This window comes from Lichenostomus cassidix, chromosome 2 (genome assembly GCF_008360975.1).
Source record: "Lichenostomus cassidix isolate B80296 chromosome 2, HeHo_3.0, whole genome shotgun sequence".
In the NCBI taxonomy this organism is placed as follows: domain Eukaryota; kingdom Metazoa; phylum Chordata; class Aves; order Passeriformes; family Meliphagidae; genus Lichenostomus; species Lichenostomus cassidix.
Window position 1 is genome coordinate 144,440,694 of NC_139482.1, and position 21,808 is coordinate 144,462,501.

At 43.4% G+C, this 21,808-nt stretch overlaps 1 protein-coding gene and 1 long non-coding RNA gene across 6 annotated transcripts in view; one reads left to right on the forward strand and one right to left on the reverse strand.

The window, feature by feature from the left end:
• Positions 1-7,541, reverse strand: part of ST3GAL1 (ST3 beta-galactoside alpha-2,3-sialyltransferase 1) — a 76,095-nt gene extending 68,554 nt beyond the window's left edge. For 2 of the 4 annotated variants that reach the window (XM_085053629.1, XM_085053625.1), the window contains exon 1: positions 7,349-7,541. The gene's annotated coding sequence lies outside the window, so the exon portion shown is untranslated. Of the gene's footprint in view, positions 1-7,344 lie in introns of all 4 variants that reach the window. The other 2 variants (XM_085053624.1, XM_085053623.1) reach the window with 1 other exon arrangement.
• LOC146442448 (uncharacterized) lies at positions 7,042-20,997 on the forward strand. 2 transcript variants are annotated; one of them, XR_014850269.1, is made up of 4 exons: positions 7,042-7,288; positions 10,202-10,238; positions 12,916-13,011; positions 20,107-20,997. It is a non-coding gene; the product is annotated as an uncharacterized LOC146442448 (long non-coding RNA). The 2 variants fall into 2 exon arrangements; XR_014850268.1 differs by lacking the exon at positions 20,107-20,997 and having other exon boundaries at positions 12,916-13,329.
• Positions 20,998-21,808: the final 811 nt, after the last annotated feature.

Genomic DNA, 21,808 nt, shown 5'->3' on the forward strand with positions numbered 1-21,808 from the left:
AGTCTGGAGCAGAGAGCTGAGAAGGGACAGGCCTTGGCTCTCCAAGCTCACTCCAAGTTCTCAGCCACAAGTGTCCTCCCAACACCACACACTTGTCCTCAGATGCAAAGTTTTAAGTGTCCCTGGCTCTCCTAATGTCTTGGTTCACTCTGATCTCAGCACATAGAAAACAAAGCATGGGAAAGGAAGGGGTGTGGAGGGAGCTGCAGGAATAGCCTCTTCTCTTCAAGCAAGGAGAATTTGTGGAAAAAGGACTGATGAGAGAGGAGGAACATATAACAGAGAGACTGTGCTGGTTTTGGCTGGGATAGTTAATTTTCTCCACAGTAGCTGGTATAGAGCTATGTTTTAGATCTGTGCTGAGTACACTGTTGATAACATAGGATGTTTTCATTATTCCTGAGCAGTGCTTACACAGAGCCAAGGGCTTTTCTGCTCCTCACCCCACTTCCCCAGCGAGAAGGCTGGTGGTGCACTGGGAACTGAGAGGGGACACAGCCAGGACAGCTGACCCCAACTGACCCAAGCCCAGAGCATATGGCATCATGCTCAGCATACAAAGATGGGAGCAGAAGAAGAAATGTTCAGAGTGATGGCATTTATCTTCTCAAGTCACCATCATGTGGGATGGATGGAGCCCTGCTTTCCTGGGGAGGCTGAACAGCTGCCTGACCATGGGGAGTGATGAATGAATTCCTTAGTTTGCTTTGCTGGCTTGTGTAGCTTATGCTTTACGTATTAAATGTGTCTCAACCTGTGATTTTTTTCCACTTTTACTCTTCCAGCTCTCTCCCACTGGAGGGACTGTGGGAGAGTGGCTCTGTGGGGCTTAGCTGCTGTCTGGGGGGTTAAACCATGACAGGGAAAGGACAGTTCAGTGTCTACTCAGGAAGGAGAGAAATGGAGATGAAACTAGAAAAAAACTCTCCTGAAGCTCTGAAGAAGCTCTCAGTATCTCACACACACCTTTTATTTCCACAGGTACCTCACATCACCACACTCCAGACATCAGAATAACCTTGGTGGAGCTGATGTCTTTTGCCTACAGCTGTGATCTGGAAGCAAAGCCATATCCTCTGACCCCACAGCACTGTCCCCTGCCCAGATTTTCTCTGTGAATCCACTGCAGAGTCCCCACTTACACCTGTAAGCCACAACACCATAGGCATTTCTGGCAGCCCAAGTGCAAGGAGCAAAAAACAGGGTAAGCCTTCCAAAGAATAACAACTTCACTACAAAAATAGTTTCAAAGATAAAAGAACAAAACCCCAAATTGAGGTATAATATCAGTATTGCCATCAGCTGACGAACTGTGACAATGCAGGTCACATCAAATTCAGAGGGATCATTCTGACATCTGAGGGCAAACTTGATTCTTTCAAAATGAGTAATTTTGACTACCTGAGAGTTTGAAATGGACCTGGAATTAAGTATACCTACAAGCAAGGATGCCTCTCTTTATCAAAACCACAATTATTTTGACCTGCTTTTGCTTAACTAAAGATTGCTTTGATTCAACGTCAATGAATATTTTTCTCAGTGTTGTCACCAAAAAAAAAAATCTAAGTTAGATTATCTGCACAAACTGATTTAAATCAAGCTCTAGAAAGAGAAAGCATTAGATGCATGGAGCAATAGCATTTACAGCTGAAGTCTTGCACTAATGCAGGCTGCAGGTTTTGTAAAAGGCATCTCCACATTGCATCAGGCTAAAGGAATTTAAGATACAGGCATGGGTGTCCTTATCACACCCTGGCAGCTTTGGATTCACTCCAGAGTGTCAGAAAAGAGACAAAAACTGTCAGGTCAGCTCTGATTCAAGTTGCAGGTTGCCCTACACCATGTTCTTTACACATGAGTTTGTAGAAGTCTCAGGGTGAAGTAGCACAGGTCTCTGCTTCAAGACTAATCCCAAAGAACTGTCTGCAGGACTCAAACTGCTATGTTTCCCCCAAGTATTCAGCTGACATCTTCCAATTTGATCTGTGGTTTTGCATGCCAGGATGCAAGAAGGTACCTTAATTTTTTAAAACCAAACCTAGCCATGTGTACTGTGCTTTGAATTTGAGCTGAGAGTGGGAATCTGATTCCTCCCTAAAAGACTTGGAGGTGATGCCTTATGCTTCCCTGGCAGGGTCATATTAACTGAGCTGGCAGATTTGATAGAATTAGATTTCTTTTTCGAGCTGGTACAGCACTGTGATGTGTCAGCACACAAAGTATTTCAGATAAGTAAGATTAAGTCATTGATTGAAGATCCAGCCTCTAGAAATAATGTAGTGTCCTTTAAAAGGAACAACCTTTGTTTTGTATTGGTGAACCAAAGCTCTAAAAACAAAAGAAAAAAAACAAAAAAAAACCCCCAAAAAAAAAAAAAATCTAAACCTCCACTGATCCTGGGAAAATGTCAGTAGCAAGTATTTAGCCCAGAGACATTTGAAAATTGCATCAGATTTAATACCTGCAGAACAATTCTCCAAAGGGCTGGATAAGGAGTGGTCCACCGCAGGAGTTTTGGGGATACCAAGAGTATGTGGAGTCACCTCCATGCCAGCAGCAGTCCTGTGTCAGGCACCAGCAGGGTGGAAAATGTTGTGCTTAGACCCTGTGGGCTCTAACCAGTCACTCATCCCTCCTAATCCTCCACTCACATCTTCTGGGATGGAAAGCTACAGAGTGCTGAGCCTGCACTGGAAACTACTGCTGGGACAAAGGACTTCCAAAGAGATGGAAAAGTTACTACAAAAAACAAACAAAAAAAGCTCTACTGAGATGATGTCCTCAGAGCAAGAAAGCTACACTTCAAATATTTCTCACCAGGTGCATGTTTCAACCACTTATGTTGTGTCTCTCTTGCACTCTACAATACCTTGCAATTGCCTGGCAAAAATAGCTGTGGGATTTGCCCAGAGAAACAGATGTGGCTTGATGAGGTTAACAGGTTTCCTGAAATAGTATAACTCTCTGCTCGAAGGTTTTGTCATCTCCTACACAGGGCACAAATCTTTTTCTCCCCGAGGATGTGCACATCAGTCCAGATGAAGCAACTTAATCACATGCAGTTCAAAGTGCAGCAAAGCCAGTAAAAAATTGCTTTCCACCCTCCTTTTCCCCAGAACTGCATTTTAACAATTACTACAGTCTTTACAATTGATGACATTCCTAATCTTAACTCATTCAAGTTAACTTTAGAGCAGACTTCTGCCAATACTATGGGGAGTTTTTTAAAAAGGGTTTCCTGTCTGTCAAAACCCCCTATTTTCCACATTCCACAGCTATTTCACAGCTTCAGGGGGCTGTGCAGCCCTGACTTAAAAGAGCTTTTCAAAGCCTTGTAGGACATTTCACACAAAGTGACTTGAGCTTGCTACTCACAAACCAGAGCATGGGACACTCTGCACCAGTGGGAAGAGGAGGTTGGGTTAAGAGTGGGAAAGGTGACCAGAAGGGTGACAGCAGTTCCTCTCTGACTGCTGTTAATTAGCACCACGTTGGCCCAGAGCCCTTATCAGAACAAGAAGGGTCACATGAAGTGACAACTTGGAACAACTAACACACATCGACCCTAAATAGAGAGAGACCACTTATGCTGATAAGGTTATCTATTCTGTAAGAGAGAGGTTTGTGCCCAGAAAACACACACAGATCCCACAGGGTTAATTCAGTTGCTAAACACCTTTCAGGTGCCACTGAAGATAGCTTGGACACCAAACCCACCTTCCTCAAGTCTCAAATACAACACCAGATGTCACACATACCTTTCTGTTCTGGCACCAGAGGACACAGACAGATAGTTCAGAACAATTCAATCAGCACTACGAGACTGTGGCTGAGAAGCCAAGATCCCTGAAGCCTGGTAGAAGATTCCCAGCTCCCTGGAGCTCACCTGTTGGGTGACACAGAGCAGATATCTACTGGGCAATGAATCAGTCCTCAGACATCCCAGAGAGGGATGCAGACATGCTCTGGATGGGCTGCAAATGTGTTTGTCCACCCCACAGGTGGGACCAGGCACACCATTCCTGCCAGGACTGGAGAACACATAGGAATTGTCTCATTTCTAGGCTAGCCATGACCTCCATTGGGTGTTAGCTGCTGCCACAGGCACTGTGGCAGCAAGAGCAATACAAGCATTTATAACAGCATTTTGCCTGCAAGGCTGCATCTCGCACAGGAAATGTCTGTATGGGTCAAGGAGCTTTCTCACAGTTGTAAACAATTCCTCTGAATTGTGAGCTGTCAGATAACCCCAGAGTTTACCTTCAGCTTGCATACCTCTGAGTAAGATTCTCATTTGTCAGCTAGGAGACACCCTATAAACATAACAGATAGGCTTTGATGCAGTCAGGCAAAACTATGGCAGAGAAGGGCAAAGGTCTGTCTGCCATAATTCACCTTAATTCCTGGGAATTCACACCCATATTTTAATAACTTACATCAGAAATCTCAGGTCAGTTCAAAATGTATCTGCTTCTCTTCTGAACACAGGCTGTTTAGCAAATACTTTATAGTAAATAATATTTTATAGATTAATATAAATGTATATAAAAATATAAAAATAATTAGCATAAAGCTAACTGGGCTTGCATGGAAAGACTCCATCAGAGTATCTTGGAAGAGGGGCTGGTTAATAAAAATAATTCTTCCACTTAAAAGGTACTTGTAGGTGAAAACTTTATCCCCTACTTCACCAGTTCGTCTATCTGCTGCTTCAGATGAGAGACCAATAGTCCTGTGCTGCTTTCTTCAAAGTACGGATGATATAGAAGATACAGAAAATTAATTAAGTCTGGTATGAAAAGGAAAAAAGTTAAACTCCACATGTGACAGTATTGAAACAAGACAAAAAAATGCATCCTTTTCAGAGCTCCCTGAGCCAGAGCCATGAAAAGCTCCACCAGGTGGTGGGATTAACAGCATTTGAAATATGCTGTGGAGCAGAGTTTGCTCTCTCTGCTTTGCTTTTTAAGAGCATGTGAAAATGCTACGCTTTTGAAAATAGCTGTAAAAGATATTCCAAATACAAATTTATTTCTACTATAATTTAATGGCAGCATTTGCAACACACTTGACATAGAAGATGCTTTTATAACCTAGAAGATAGAACTGCAATCTGCATGACCTTAATTTCCTCTCAAGTTACTCCCAGTTTTGCACAAACAAAAAAAGCATGTTGATAAGCAGATACCAAGTCTTATAAAAAACTATGTTTTGTTTGAAAAGCGACCTTCCTCAATTGAGAGACTACTACCATTAGCAGTATAATCAAGTATGAAAGAAAAACTGCAAAGAAGGTTTCAAGTTCCTTTCTGGCCAAGATGTGTGACAAATTCATAGAAACAGAGCAACTCACTGTCTGCCCTGCAGAATCAGATTGTGCACCAAGTGAGTGAGCCAAAAGAGTAAGTAATACAATTTTGCTCTTCTTCTGCACTTTCAAAGACAATGCTTTTACACCCTAAGTGTACCTAACTGAGCAGAAAGGTAAAATAAATGTGTATTAGCAGAACTGTACTTGAAAAACTTCGTGGTAACTTTAAAGCTGTTTTGGTAGAACCATAGACTGGGACTTTGAGGCACAAGTTTTAAACCTCTTTACACTGAAATGTTACCCTACAGCAGCACCAAAGTAGAGAAAATGGAGTGAGAAATTGGCAGAGGAACAGAGCACCAAGTTCACCACAGACCTATGCTAGGGGTTTGCTGTTTCCAGGATAATCGAGAAAACAAGTGTTATTAACTACTAAACAAACGCACTTTTTATTCACATCCAACCATCCCCTCCGTTACCCCCAGCCACCGCCTGAACATGTGTTCACGCAGATTAAAAACTGTCAGGTTCCCAGATAAGCCCAGAAAGGATCTTAAGCACAGCCATGCCCTGCAGATAACCATCCCACCCCTGCTGAAAGCAGGAAGGGGAGCCCAGGGCCAACCCCAACTTCTAACAGCAGAGCAGCTATGTCAAGGCATTGTGAACAGTGGGCAGAGCACCACCGGCTCTGGATCGGGATGGAGAGATTGAGGAGGGGTGAACACAGGGGCTGTGGAAGGTGCAGGCTGGCAGGGATGGCACAACATGCTGTGGATGTAACAAGCCAAGTATTTCCAAGCAGATGTTTCACACAGAGCCACCCCTCCAGCTGAAGCTCTGTAAATAATATCCAGGAGGGGTGCACTGCTAATTGAGTACCTTCCGAAATGCCAAGAGGCAGGAAGGCTCCAGTTAAAGGCAACTCTTCATTTTAACTTGTGTCACTGAAGAGCACCAAAGTAAATGAACTCCTGAGGACAAGATCAAAGTAGAATAAGAGACTCTCTTTTTTTATATCCTTGAATCTCCTGTCTCTTTTGTACACTGAAATTTAATTTCCTTTTCAAAGAGAGCTTTTGGAAGCTTATGAAAATTGACCCAAAAGATTACAAGGGCTTTGTCACCCTTCCAATCGCTCTGAAAGATCCATAATTAGGGAGGTTTTTCCTTCAACATATGTGCCCAGCAGAAAAATATATAATTCAGACTTACAATTACGTGAATGAGTTATTTCAATGTATTGGATACACACAAGCCCAACCGTTACAAAGAGTTGAAAAATCATGCATGTCTCAAATGAGTAAATATACATCAAGGCTTTTTTTTACTGTCTTGTTTTCATTTGGTCCCAGACTACACACATTCACACTAAGGACCTGGGATATATGTCTGCTACTGAGATACATATATCGAGTACAATAAAAACAAACTGCTGACCTCGAAGATTAGTTATTTATGCTCCACTAGAAATTAATTCTGCAAGGAGGAATATGCGAGCGGATACCTAAGACAGCCAGTCTGCTTTTTGCCCTCTAACGGAGTAACGCCGGCTTTACTCTTTCGGCACACAGCCTAGCCGGGGAGAAAGCAATAAAATAAAGCAATCGGGGTCTCCGGCGGGCTGCTCCCTCCCGGGGCAGGAACGGGCAGGGGCAGCCCCAGGGACATTCCCCGGCTCTGTCGCCCCCCGAGCATCGCCCGAAGGTGCCCCTTGCTCCGGAGCCCACCCCGGCACCCGCCGCCTCCCCTCTGCCTCCCTCCAGCGGGGAAATCCCGGCTGGATGGGGCGAAGCCTCCCCGCTCCGGAGTGCCGGGGCAGCGAGCCGGAGGATGCTGCGCTCCGCCAGCGCCGGGGCCACCCCTGCCGCTAAATAGCAGAAATAATTGTTAAAAAACCCAACAACTCAACAGCCGAACGAGGAGTCAGGAGGCTGGGAGGCTCCCGCCGAGCCTTCCGCAGCGGAGGCTGTGCAGGTAAGCGAGAGGAAGGAGCGGCAGGCAGGGAGGAAGGCAGGGAGGTCCCGCGGTACTCACGGTGCGGTGCGGGCGGCGGGCGGCCGAGCCCCATGGCCGGGGGGAAGGACGGACGGACTGTCGCTGCTGTGGCTGCCGCTGCGCTGTCTGTATCTGTGTCCGTGAGTCTGTCTGTGTGCCGGAGCTGCCCGCCGAGCCGCTCCAGGCGTCCCGTCCCTCCCCTCGCTCCCTGCGCGGCGCTTCCTGCCCGCTCATATAGCGCGCCCTCGGCCACGTGGACTGCGCGGGGCTGCGGCTCCTCCTCGGGGCCGGGCCGGGAGGGGCGGGACCCCCGCGGGTACCCCCACCCACACCCCCGCGGGTACCCCGACACTGACACCCCCACTGACATCCCCGCCGACATCCCCACCCACACCCCCCACCCGCACCCTTTTGTCACCCCTATCTCATCACCCCCCTCATCACCCCCCCATCACCGCCCATCACCTCCCCATCACCTCCCCCCATCTCTCCCCCCATCACGCCCCCATCACCCCCCTCATCACCCTCCTCATCTCCCCCCCATCACCTCCCCATCACTCTCCCCATCACCCCCCATCTTTCCCCCATCTCTCCCCCCATTGCCCTCCCCGGGGCTGCGCGGCGCAGAGGTGAGATGCGAACCGAACTCACCCCTGAGCGCCTCTGAGAGGGTCCAACCTAGAGGGTCACCACCCAGGAATGTCTGTGTTCCCTAAAGCCCCCGAGCGGCTGGGTCTGAAATTGGGCTGCGTGGATCCCAAAGGTGATCGCAGCGGGGAAAGTGGAAAGAAATTCTGCGCTTCTCGGGGCAGAAAATGTATGTGGCATTGTTAGTGAAAATAGCTCTTAGTCGATATTCACAGAGTTATAGAATGGTTTAGGTTGGAAGGGACCTTAATGAAAATGTAGGTTCGACCTCCTTGTGGTGAACAGGGACACCTATTAGGTTGGTCAGAGTCCCATCCAACCTGGGCTTGGACACTTTGAGCACTGGGGCATCCACTGCTTCTCTGGGCAGCCTGTTCCAGTGTCTCACCATCTTCACAGGAAAAATGTCTTTGGAATATCTAATTTAACCTACACTCTTTCATTTTAAAGCCATTCCCCTTGTCCTATCACTACATTCCCTTTTGAAAAAAACTCCCTTTCCAGCTTTCTTGCAGCCCTTGTAGGTACTGCAAGGTGCTGTAAGGTCTCCCCAGTGACTTCTTTTCTCTGGGCTGAACAAGCCCCACTCTCAGCCTGTTTTTACAGGAGAGGTACTTCACCCCTCTTCTTTCTGCTCAGCATCAGACATTTATAAGGTGACCATAAAATAAACTATAGAATTAAAAAGAATGCAGCATCATTAAAGAATCCCCCAGACAGACACATTCAAGTGATAAAGTGCTGCTAAAACTATTTAACAACATAACACTAGCTTTTTTAGTGTCGGTGTGTAAAGACTGGAGCCATGAGATGTGTAAAGGCTGGGGCCATGACTAGATTTGGGGGATTATAGCACCTCCAAAGAAGCAAATGATCTCTGATCTTCTCTCCTCCACCCTTCCGTAGGCAGGCGAACATGCACAGCACATATCAGAGGGGAGAATGCATTCCTGAGCTCGGAAAAACATGTTCCTTAACACGAACTGGGCAGCCAGTGCATAACTCCCTTTGTGAGACAGATGAGTTTACAGGTGATTAATCTAGTTACTGAAACTGCCCACGTTGTTGGTTTATTACATCCAGCACAATGTACTTGCACTGCAAACTGTACTGTGCTATGTAGGAGCTGTAATTCATCAATCATCACTGAGCTTGTTTCCATAGAGTTATATTAGTAAAAGCTTAAGTGTGAATTTAGACCGATGTCACATCATGTATCGTGCTGTGCAGACATTTGCATGCCAGTGAGAGCACCTGTGACAGTCTGAGCTTTCTGCTTGGGGCGCAGGAACCCATAGAGGCCCTTCAAGGGACTCACCCCATCACTAAATCCTGCCTCTGGATACTGGAGAGTGGCAAAGTGTTATATCCTTCATAAACAGGGCTGGGAAGGGATTTAATCTAAAGTAATGAGCATTAGAAAAAAAAAAAAAAGAAAAAGCACATTACTCTTCTTTCACAATGAATGTATCAACACCAGGAATTACTGTCTGGTGGAAACAGTCTATTAAATAGCTGTTCACTGCTTTTTCCCAGGAGCCGCTTGACACTTTGCTGGAAGTGGGATGAGGAGCTCCAATTTGATCATCTGTTAGTGTCTCTGTTACCTTTTTGCCTTGCTACTGTCATACTTCCAGGCAAATTGGATAAATTTGGTGCTTCATTTGCTTTACAATAATAGTGGGTGAGTGGTTCTGTTTACAAAAAAAATTCCTGGGGAACAGCTCACCAGGAATAGGGTTGTGTGTCTGGTTTGGAGATTTCTCCCAAGCATTTCTTGGAGGGGGAGGGAGGGAGAGAGTGATGAGAAAGAAGAGTCTAAGCACCCTGCAGTTCACTGCCTATTGTACCACAGCTCGTCTGTCCATGAGCTCAGCAGAGAAAAAGAATTTATCTAGTAAAATAGCTGATCTATTATCATACAACATATAAAGTTTTGCTAGGTTGTATCAAGAAAAGCTTAACCAGCAGTCAAGATTGTCCTAATTAATAATAGTTAATCAAGTTGACACTGGAACATGTTGCCCAGAGGAGCTGTGGATGCCCCATCCCTGGAAGTGTTCAAGGCCAGGCTGGTTGGGACTCTGAGCAACCTGGTCTAGTGGAAGTTGTCCCTGTCCATGGCAGGGGTTTTGAGATGAGATGATCTTTAAGATCTCTGCCAACCCAAACTAATCTGTGATTCTATGACTGAAAAGAGGGAGTGAGAATTTTTTTTTTTAATTTTTTTTTTTTTTTCCTCAGTCCTGTCTCTGCACCATTTCTCTGGAGCACACAAGAGGTAAGATATGGTGCAGCCCTCTGGCCACACCAACCTTGATTACAAGTTGCAAGGGGGAGGTATGGAGGCGAGCTCTGCAGTGGCTGGGTTTCCTCAGAAAGGCTCTTTTTGAAAAGCAAGGCAGAAGGAGTGTGCTTGCCCCAGAGATTCCTCAGGGAGGCATGACCCCATGATGTGGGTGTAGCATGGAGAAGTGCAGAGCATGAAGGAGATCCACAGGTCTCTCCCAGCACCTGGCTGAGCCAAGAGCAGAGAACAAGACTGAATCCACCTGAAACAGCAAGTGTGGAGCCTATTTCTCCTTGTTATATCAGTGTTACACTCACTTAATTCCTTCAGATGCTCTCAACTTCCCTGATGCACCCCAGTGAGTGTGGAGGTAAGAAGACCTCTCTGATAATGCCACCAGAATTACAGCAGGGTCCAACCCAGCCTGCTGGATCTGATCCCCCTTATGCTGTAGCATTTCACTAGCAAGTGTCATTTAGATGGTTTTGGGAAAGAATCCAGGATTTGTTTCACAGACAGTATTTCCTCAACAGCTCAGTGAATGTGGAATAGTTTGAACTAACCATGCAAATCTTGCTTGTCGTCTTATGTAGAGAAACTATATCTATTTGAAACTCTGTGCCAGGGCTTTCAACTGCTGATGGGGGATAGTTATGCAGACTTCAAAGGAGCTGTATCAGCTTTCACCAAGTGGGGATACAGCCCTTTATTCATATTTTAAAATTCAGAAACTGTGCCTAGGTAAAGCATTTTTCTCTATATTTTTAAGCAGCCAGATTTTTATTTTATAGCTGTTCCCTCAGTGGTAGGATTGTTTCTCAGTAGTCAATGTTTAAAGGCCCTTCAAGGCTGAAGGAATTAAAAATGAATAATTTAAAGCTGGTCTATGATGCATAATTTTTAACATATGTTTTACAGGCCATGTGGAACAGTTTTTGACTTGTCAGTAGATATTTTACAAACATGTTGTGCTGGAACCAAAATCTTTTTTTATTTAAGACTCAGATTTGAGCCCTCCTATGCTTCAACACAGCAGTGAGCTGGAGTCTACAAGCCCTAACAAGGAAAACATTATCACCAGCACTGATCAGAAAAGAGGAGAAATGAAGCAATTTCAGCACTTTTTTCCTCTTACACACACTGTTAAACCAGCTGTGGGCAGAACTTTGGCTCTGCCATCTTAAGAAGCCTCATCCCAAGGTAGAGATAGAGGAGTTGTGATTTATTTACTCTAAGGCTTCAAAAGGGATTGATCCAGGTGGTGCTGGAGAAGAAAGCACGAAATATGTTGGCTTTTGGTTATTTTTTGAAGGATGGCTGGACTATTTTTATGCCAACCTCCTGTTTACTCTCTGAATAATGTGGTGCTAGGAACGCCATCTGAGTAATTCTTGAGAGTTTTAATAGGCGAAGCTAATTGCTGGTGAATAACAATGATTCACCTTTTATGGATTTAATTTCTTGTCCCTTTCTAACTCCTTGCAACAAGAAAGGGAAGAGGCATCTACCCTGCGGATGCTCAAAAGCAGCCTGGGTTTCAGCCTTATCAACTGGTTCCCACACTCCTCCTTGTTTTCCTGGATTGTCCAGCTTTTCACTTCTATTTTAAAGTTACTCCATATTTGCAGCTAAAAATAAATTGGCTTGGTTATTTCAAAAGCTCCTTGGGCCCAAACCCAATTTCAAGTGTTTCACCAAGCTGTAAAGTGAGGCACTGCACTGGGAAAGTGCAGATTTGGGCTCATGTTTTCACCCCCCTCATTAGCTCTCCCTTCAGTTAATAATCTGTCATCTTTCAAACAAGCCAATTGCCATTGTGTCTAGGAGTTAAAATAGAAAATCAGCATTTGGTATGTACACAGTTGCCAAGAAGCTATTTCTCCTTGCCTATGTAAATAAATCGTCGTTCAAAAATGGTTGGCTTGCTCTAAAAGATGTGCTAAGTGCTGCCACTGCACTGTGCTCCCAGTGGGAGGAAAGAGGAGAGGATCCAGGAGTGTGGCCAACTTGTGCTCCATCCCCAGCTTCTCCCACTGGTTCTGGTGAATGGGACTGGTTTTGCAAAGGCCAAAATGCCATTGCAAAGTTCCTGTCTCAAGGAACAGAGCAGGAGCGATTGCTGACCTTGCTGGTGATGTCCCCAGGCCAGGACCAAGCTCCACACAGGTGGTTCCCTTTCAAAGTGATTTACTATATCTTTATCTTATATTTATATAAGATAAAGATATAATAAATATAAAGATATAGCAATCTCTATCTTTTTATATTAACTAATAATTCATGTTTATTCTACACCATGCAGAAACACACCTGTTGATCAGTGGGGCTAGATGTGAAAGAGATTAAATACTTCCAAACTTTATAGAAATGAAACTCAGATTGACCACAGATGGACTGTACACAATTTATGTATTCTGACTGGCAGAAGGGACAGATGGTGTATGTACATCCCTATGTATGACAGATGATATATGTGCACCTCCCTTCCCTCCACTGAAGAGGTGCATTGTGTTCTGTATTCAAATGTATAAAAGTCTTTGCCCTTATTTTGTATAACTTGCACAGTGGCACAGTATACACAGTGCTAACACACTTGATAAGGCTATTTTATGGCTGTTGACTTTGCCAGAGCTGACAAACAGTTTTGTCATGTCATATTTTTTCTCAGCTGGTGTTTTATTTTGTGAACAACACCCCACACTTCTGACAGATGTCACAGGACTGTGATAGCCTCTCCTGATCCAAAGTCTTCTAAAAGCAAGAGGTAAGAGTGCAGGTTTAGAGCAGGCTTTTAGATCACATCCTCAGCCTCCACACCTCATACAGCCAAGCTCTGGCATCGACGTGCATTAAGAGCAAAGAGAAGACAAACAATAAAAGCACACAACATCCTTCCCTGCTTGCTCTTGGAATTCAAATGGTGAGGAGTTGCAAGAGCTCAGTGGTACTGACACACAGTTGGGGCTCTCAGCATCTGCTTTGCAGCACCTGGGCGCAGGACCACATCTGAGACAGCTTTGACATCAGAGCAGGATTTCTTTTGAGGCCAAACTATGACACAGAGATGTTTTTACCTGCTAGGACTCATTGGTGCTGTGTACAGGAGCGTTGGCTGTGGGTGAAGGTTGTGATATGGTACAATCTGCTCTCAATAAATGTCTGTGAAAGTCAGAGAAACCTTTCAGTATTGCAGCACATAAAAACACACTGTAAACACCAAAATCTGGATTTGCAGAAATATTCAGCAAATCTAGAGCTCCCACAAACTCACATAAAAACCTCTTTGTGCTATGAAATAATTCTTCGCTTTTGTACTCTTAGATAAATGCAAGTTTTGCTATAAGGACAGTATAAACCCTGAGAGGAATAATAAACACTAATAATAAAAACAAAACACTGATGGGGTATGAAAATAGGAAGAATAACATAATACAGGAGCAGGGTGAAATCACCATCCTTGAAAGTGTTCAAGAAACAAGTGGACATGGTACTTTGTGATATAGCTTAGTGGGCAGGGTCAAAGGTTTGTCTTGATCTTGGAGGTCTTTTCCAACCTTAATGACTCTATGATTCTACCTCTGTCAGGATACAGGAAGATTAAAATAATATAAAAAAACAATTGGCCATAAATATTTTACTGCAGAAAAAAGAAATGGCATAAGCTCCTAAAAGGAGGATAAAGGTAAGTAACTGTATGGCAAAGAGAGACAGCTATAATGTACTTTCTGTGTTTTTCACATATGTTCAATCTCTCCAACAGAAATGACCCTTCCTGGCAGTTCAGACGTCACCTATGGAACATCACAAAAGTAAAATTAACCTGATTTACCTTTGGCCATCTAGACCTCACAGTGCCTTGAGTACCATCTATTCCCAAGCACAGACTTGAAAATATGTGTATTAAGTGATTGTGACGTTATTAGCATAATGTAATTTTATTTTGTTTTAGTTGTCCCCCAGGACAGTCAGGAATAAACCAGAAGGTGAAATTAGACTTAGACCCAGAAAATAAATGTTGTTGATTACATTGAAGTGTCTATTAGGCTTCTGTTTGAGTTTCCAGCCCACAAGAAGGATGGCAAGCAAAGCCTGTTAAAGACACATTTTGACAAGAACGCATTTTTCTGTGGCTCCAACAAAATAAATATAGTAATGCAGAAGAGCCTTTTAAAAGTCAGGCTTATGTGCTTGTCTGATCAGCACCACCTAACAGTTTCATCTCTACTGAATGTCACAGAAGCACATAAGCTGTGCCACCATGCAGTTCTCAATATAAATACTTTTCCTCAAAGGACATCACACAAGATACCACGGGCTGTACATTCTGTATTAACTTAAACACACGAATAACACAAAATGGTAATTGTAACACATGAATAAGACAAAATGGTAATTGCAGGTGGAAGTCATCCCCTGGGAAAACTGTGAATAAAGCAGTGGAGCACACCTGGCAGATGTTAGTCACATAGCTTTATTTAGTATGGACAGGCATTTATGTTGAATGGTAGAAAAGCAATATAATAACCCAGGTAGGACAGAAAAGTTTGTGTGTTTTTTGCTTTCTTGCCAGATATAAAGGTTAAAATAACTTTTCAGTCCCTTCCAGCTACTGGGATAGGCTGGGAAGGGATAAATGGTGTGAGTAGAATCCCTCCAGGGAAGGATGGTGAATGCTTGTGCTGGGATAATTCTGAAGATCTGCTGTTAACTCACAGCTTGGAGCTCAGTGCAGGACAGACCAGCTGAGACTCTGCTAAAGAAAAGAACTAAAAGATTCTAGAAATCAATTTCCCAGATGTTGCCTAGAAAATACTTTTGTCACATTATTTCTGTGTGCAAAAGCTAGCAGAATTCTTCACTAAAGCAGCACTAAGTCGGCTGTAATGCCATTTTAGATGTGATATTAACAAATCAGCCTTTAGTGAAGATGTTGTCATCAAAGGTGGCTTTGGAGTAACTGGTCATGACTGTTTCCACTTGATTTGCAGGCTAAGATGAAAAGCAAGACTGCAAATATAGTTCCTTGATTGCAGAAGAGCGAAGTTGGGTAAACTAAGGAATTGCTTTAATGATTAGATATGAGAGCTGGACAAAAGATTTCAAAGACTTGAAAATGGTCTTCTTGTAAACCTGACAGGTACTGCATTCAGAGCATAACCTACATCTAAGAAATGGAAAAAAAAAGTAATTTAGAAAACCAGAGAACCATTAATCTAAGCTTAATACAGTGTGATTTCTTAGAGTAAATCAAGAAGGAAAAGACTATTTAACATCCAGAAATAAATATAAAATGCGATATGGGATACAATTCAAATCTGGGCTTATCAGAGAGAGAGTAAACAAGATTAGATTGTAAATTTATTGAGACAATAAATTATTCTCAGGAAAGAGATTAAGATAGTATATTCTGTTTAACTGGACTTTGGTTAAGCAGAAAAAAGATACTCAGATAATTGGCTGTTTTCTTGCTGGCCAGGCTGGTAGCATGGAGTCCACGTGTGCTAAGCATGGTCTGTCCTGCGTCTGATTTGGGGCAATCCTAAGCACAAACACAGACTGGGGGATGAACAGATGGAGAACAGCCCTGAGGACAAGGGGGTGTTGGTGGATGAGAAGCTGGAGATGACCCAGCCATGTGCTCTGGCAGCCCAGAAATCAAACATGTCCTGGGCTGCATCCAGAGCCCTGTGGGCAGAAGGTGAGGAGGGGATTCTGCCCCTCTGCTCTGCTCTGGTGGAACCTCACCTGGGGTACTGCATCCAGCTCTGGGGTCTCCAACATGGAGAGGAAGTGGATCTGTTGGAATTGGGGCACCTCTCTATGAAGGCAGGCTGACAGAGTTGGGGTTGTTCAGTCCAGATAAGAAACGTCACTGAGAACTTAGCAGTTCGTCTAAAGGAGCTACAAGAGAGCTAGACAGGGACTTTTTCCAAATGCATGTAGTGCTAGGGCAAGGCAGAATGGCTTTGAAATGAGATGAAGTAGATTTAAAATGTGTATTATAAAGAAATTGTTGCCTGTGAGGGTGGTGAGGCACTGGAAAAGGCTGTCCAGAGAAGTTGTGGATGTCCTGTCCCTGGAAGTGTTCAAGTCCAGGTTGGATGGGGATCTGAGCAACCTGCTCTAGTGAAAGGTGCCTCTGCTCACGACAGGTGGGTTGGAATTAGATGATCTTTATGGTCCCTTCCAGCCCAAACCAAACCATGGCTCTATGAAGGCACAGACAGAGCCTTTGGTGCTTTAGGTGAAAGTAGATTTAAAATAGCTTTCGAAGAATATATGGGAACCTTTGAATATTTCCCAATCTTTTATCACAACATTGGATGTACATTTTTTTTTTGTGGTGTTAAGGTGCTCACCTTCACCTAAGGTGCAGCAGCCCAGCTGATCTACAAGGCTGTGCCTGCAGCCAGGGTGCAGGAAAAGTCCCTGGAGCAAGATATGTGTACAGTGCAGTTCAAGGTGCGGCACAGCACACATCCATGAGGCAGGGTGTGATGGCACCCAAGACAAAAGATAAGCCCACCACTCAGGAAGAGAAAGTATCCAGATAAGGCACATTTCCATTAGGATTGGAAACAAACTCCAAGGTGTGTGTAGGAAGAGTTACCTGGACTGAGGCATCAACTCCTGGAAAGCAGTCAGCACATTTGAGGGAGCTGTCAAGATGCCTTCTAGAGTGAGGTAAGTGAAATGAACCTCACCCTTAGAAATTTGTAAAACTATCTGCCTTGGGGTAAGAACTCTTTACTTGCTTCCAGTGTAGGAGGGGAAAGATTGTGATGTACAGGATGACTTTGAGCTGCTGGGAGGATGAAGCCATGAAATGGGCAAATGAGATTTGCTCAGCCTTGTAAAGTGAAAGCTGAGGTGGGATCCTATTGTGGTCAAATGACTGGGAGGTGAATGTCAGGGAAGGGGGGGAAGTATAGCAGATGAAGGAGAAAAGAGTATCATGTGCAGGTGAATGTATCCAGGCTGTAAATTAAAATTCTGTTGGTAACCATCATATCAAAAGTCCAAAAGTTGCAAGAAAGCCGCCAGGAAGAACAAATTCTCCGAAGTTTACATATGGGGCTTGATGCATTCCTGACAAATATATTACATGTTTTCCTGTTTGAGAAAATAACCTGCCTCAATACATTAGATATACACTTCCTTATATAAAGATAGCTCCATGTTCCCACAAAACTATTTCTTGCTTTACATCAAGGAAAATTTACAGAGCAAGAAACAATGCATGTAGAAACACGAGGACATAGCACAGTGCATGCATCACCTCCCAGCTGCCCCTGTGATGCTCTAACTCTGCACACAAAGGAGTCAGAGGAGCTGGCAGCAGTTCATGTGAGGCAGTAGAACATGTTCTGCTGAATTCTCTGAGGTGTAAACTGAGCCAGCAATGCAGAGCTCAGGGCAAATATTTCTCATTAGCTCAGAAACGAGGTGGTTATGGACACCAGTACCACCTGGAAGGGCTGAACAAACCCAACCCCTCCAACTTCTCTTTGTCATTTGGAGTAAGGACAAGACTGAAGAACCATTGATTTCAGGGGCAGCAGCTCAGATGACTTGTTCTATTTGGCTTGCAAAATTGTTCCTGTCTGTGCAGATGAAATCCTTGTGCTCACTGCCATGACTGTGTAGAATGCAGTTATTTTCACAAAGGATTATCTCTTTTACAGACAGAAGAACCTACTGTAATTCTATGTATTTATTTATCTATTTCCCTGGCAGAACAGAGGAGAAGACTTTTAGGTATAGAGAAGTATGCAGATGTGGCTAGCACAGGTCTTTCCCATGAGAACATTCTCCTTTCTCATCCAAGAAGTTTGGATGTTGTTGAAAGAGTGTCTCGAGATTCAGGCCTGGCCAATCAGGCCTAGGGGGAGGTTTCTGACTGACCAATCTGGGTGACCTCTGAAAAGTCTATATATATGTTGGATTCAAAATAATAAAGTGCTTTTTCTATGCCACACTGAGAATCCGGGATCTCTTCTCTGCTAGCGGCTCAACAGCGACATGCAGGTTTTAAAACAAATTTAAGACAGGGATCAACCAGAAGTTCTGGACAAGTAATGCAGTCTGATTTACAGAGCAATACACTTTTATTCAGGTTAATAGGTTTACTCATTTAATCCCTATTAAGTGGAACTGGAGCACTGATGTTTCATAAAGACATTGGAGGCTCCCAGAGATCAAGAAGCCACCTCTTCTCTTCCTGCTGTTGAGCAGTGGCTTATCTCACTTATTGTACAAAACCCTTCACTTTGTATTTTCTTTGCATGTACCTGGCTTCAGCCTACACCTGTTAATTCCTGTTTCTCTCTGCTCTTAACAATGCCCATTGGAAACAAAACTGTCTTTACATGAAGGTTCTCCTTGATATGTTAGCACTGTGATCTGCTTCTGGCAAATTAAGTAGATTGAACTTTTTCAGTCTCTCAGGTAGGATACACATGTGGCCAGATGTGCACTTCTACCCAACAGATGGCTGTACAGCTCTAGTCACCATCCCACTGGAGTCAGCTCAGAGAAATGAGCCCTTTCATAGTGAAGGTAATCTCATCCCAAAGTGAATCTTTAAACCAGACTAGATAAATATCCCTCACAGTGTTCCCATTTCTCTCTAGCAACAATCAAGGAGCCCTGCGCTGGTGACCTCTCATGTCACTGCCTACGTTATAGACTTCTGTATTTAGGCAAGATGAATCTGACTTTTGGACTAAGGCATTTTCCCAGCTTTGAATCATTTCTTTGGCTTCCTCCTCTGCACATCACACTGATGAGACTCTGCAGATCCCCAGCAGATGCATGGTGCTAATGCCTATGTATGAGAGGACTCACTCTTGAGTGCTGGGAGTGCACAAAGGGGCAGTTCACTGAAAATGTGGTTAGGGAGATAGAGCTGGATTTCAATATTTATGCTGTCCACAGTCTGTACTTGCTATTGATTGTGCCTTTCTAATGAGTTCCATGTGGCACTGATGAGAAAATGCCTTAATAATTATGGTCCCCTGGAAAAAGAGCAGATTATGTAACTATTGATCTTGATATTTTTGTTCCATAACTGTTTTCCACTTTTCTGATACTAAAAACCATTGCAGCATCACAGGCTTCAGCTCCTTCCATCCAGCTTATGTTTCCAACATAAGTCATTCAGCTATGTCTACTCATACCAGGCTCAGCCACTACCCCTGCCAGACAGCTGCCAGGTGTTCTATTGTTAAATAAATTCTATCATCTGTCAACTCATAAAGCAGAAAGCAATGAGTCCATTCTTGACAACTTTTTTTGTTCTCTGTCACTTGAAGAAGACATGCTAAGAACTACATACACTCTGCAACAAATGTCAAAGATTTGTGTATCTCAGCAGGTTCCCTTCCATTCATACAAAATGTATTAAGTGTTGGGATGTTGACCATCACTCCATTGTGGTTTATTAGGTCTGAAGGAAAGAAGTGTAGTGAAAATCCTTTCTCCTGCCCAGCATCTTCTCCCTGTGTTAAGAATGGCTGGTTGGAATGTTCTCATGTGATAAATATGATGTATATATTTATATATTGCCAACTTGCATGAGTGGTAGGCATGGCTGTGGAGGAACTTCCAGTCTTTCTGGCTGGGAGAAATAAGGATTTTTCCCAAGAGAATCCTGCTGTTCCATGTGGGGGTCAGGAGCAGCTCAGGTGAGTCCTATCCCCATCTGTCCCTCTCTCCCCTCTGTTTTACCCTCTCTCTCTCCATCCCTGTCTTCTGCCCACCATCACATTTACCAGCTCTGATTGCAGACACTTTTGGGAAAATGAACAGCACTTTTGGACAAGTGATGCCATTTTTTCTCTCCTCTGTGCCCCCACAGATGTTCAGGCCATGATAGAGAACCAAGTTTCAGCCTACACTTGCTGCATCATCTGACATCAACCTCCTCTTTTACCCATAAACTGATCCAATGCAGATAATGAAAGCAAATTCATTGTGGCATTTATTACATTGCCTTCTTATTTGATCTTACCATGGCTTCCTTTTGGGACAGGAGGAGTGAATTGCAGCAGAGAAGAGATTCCAAAAAAAAAAAAAAAAAATTTTTCCTGCTGAATTTTGCTGTACAATATTGCAGTTGGTGAGCTGAGATGTGCAGGTGGGATCACACCACTCCCCTGAAGCTCCACATTGCTCTTAAAGTGATTTGTACCCATTTAGTTTTAGTTGGTAGAAATCAACTTCAGTTAAATCAATATAATGTGGGCTTGCATTGATTTGAGAAGGTTCACACAATGTGTTGTGCTGGTTTAAATAATCATTTTCAAAATCTTTGGAAGCTGTAGTTTAAAAGCAGCACATAAGCCAGTTTGAGAGCTCCAGATAAACTGAGTATTTTTAGTGGTGGATCATTGCAGGGGTAGTAAAGTCTAGGCAAAAGTGAAAATCTTGTGGGATAAATGTGAAAGTGTTAAAAACATGAAACAATTCAGTAAGAATTCAAGCCATGTCTGGCATTTTGAAACTGATCTTTACTTAGCTAATGTAATCCTGCTCTTTAAAAAAATAAATGTAGTTTGCTCATCACTCTTTTTCCTGCTTTTTATATCAGAAAATTTTTATGATCGTCTGTTCACAACATCACACAAACAACCCTCTGCCAATTGGAATAATGTTTCCTTGAGGATCAGGGGAATTTGTAGAAAGGATCATTGCTTCATGTGGGAACAATCAAGCACTCAGTGGAGGCATCTTTGTTGCTTAATTTCTTAGTGCCAGTACCTTAATTTGTTTCTCAAATTTAACAAAGGGTATGAAGCAACAACAAAAAAAAAATCTAAAATTACAATGTAACCATATGGAAATATTAAGTTAAAGAAGTCTAAGCACTTAAACCAACTGTTCAGGGTATTTTCCCCTTAATGTGCTTACATAAATCACATTAGTTTTTATGAGAGTTATTTTTCAAATTTATAGACTTTTTCAGATGGATCTTCATCTCCCAAGGTAGCACATGCAGAGGCTGAGTGTGTTTCTGAAAATTAAAGTCTACAGAATTCCAAGTTTAACTCTAACACTGGATTTGTGGATGTCATTGCATAAGCAAGTTATTCATGGACTTTTGGAAATAGCTTTTACTTTTTAGTGCTCAGCTTTAGAAAGCTGAATTGTCATTTCTGAATACCCAGCATTCAAATTACTGATGTAACAAGCAATATTTGTGTGGCAATTCTAGAACTGATCTGTGCTAAGACTTCATCCCTAACAGAATCTGAAGGGGAGAAAAATCACTGCCACTATTTGAGCAAACACAGTGCATAAAAGTGTTGCTGTTTCACTGAATTCCCCATTTCTGGAAATAGCTTTTTTGGGGGTGTTGTGGTTTAACCCTGATAGTCAGCTCATCCCCTCATGTGGGATAGGGGAGAGAAGGGGAAGAGTAAAAGTGAGAAGATTCGTGGGTTGAGTTAAAAACAGTTTAACAGGTAAAGTATAAACTGCATGCCCAAGCAAAGGAGTTCACTCCCCACTTGCCATGGGCAGGCAGGTGTTCAGCCACCCCCAGAATAGAGGGATCCATC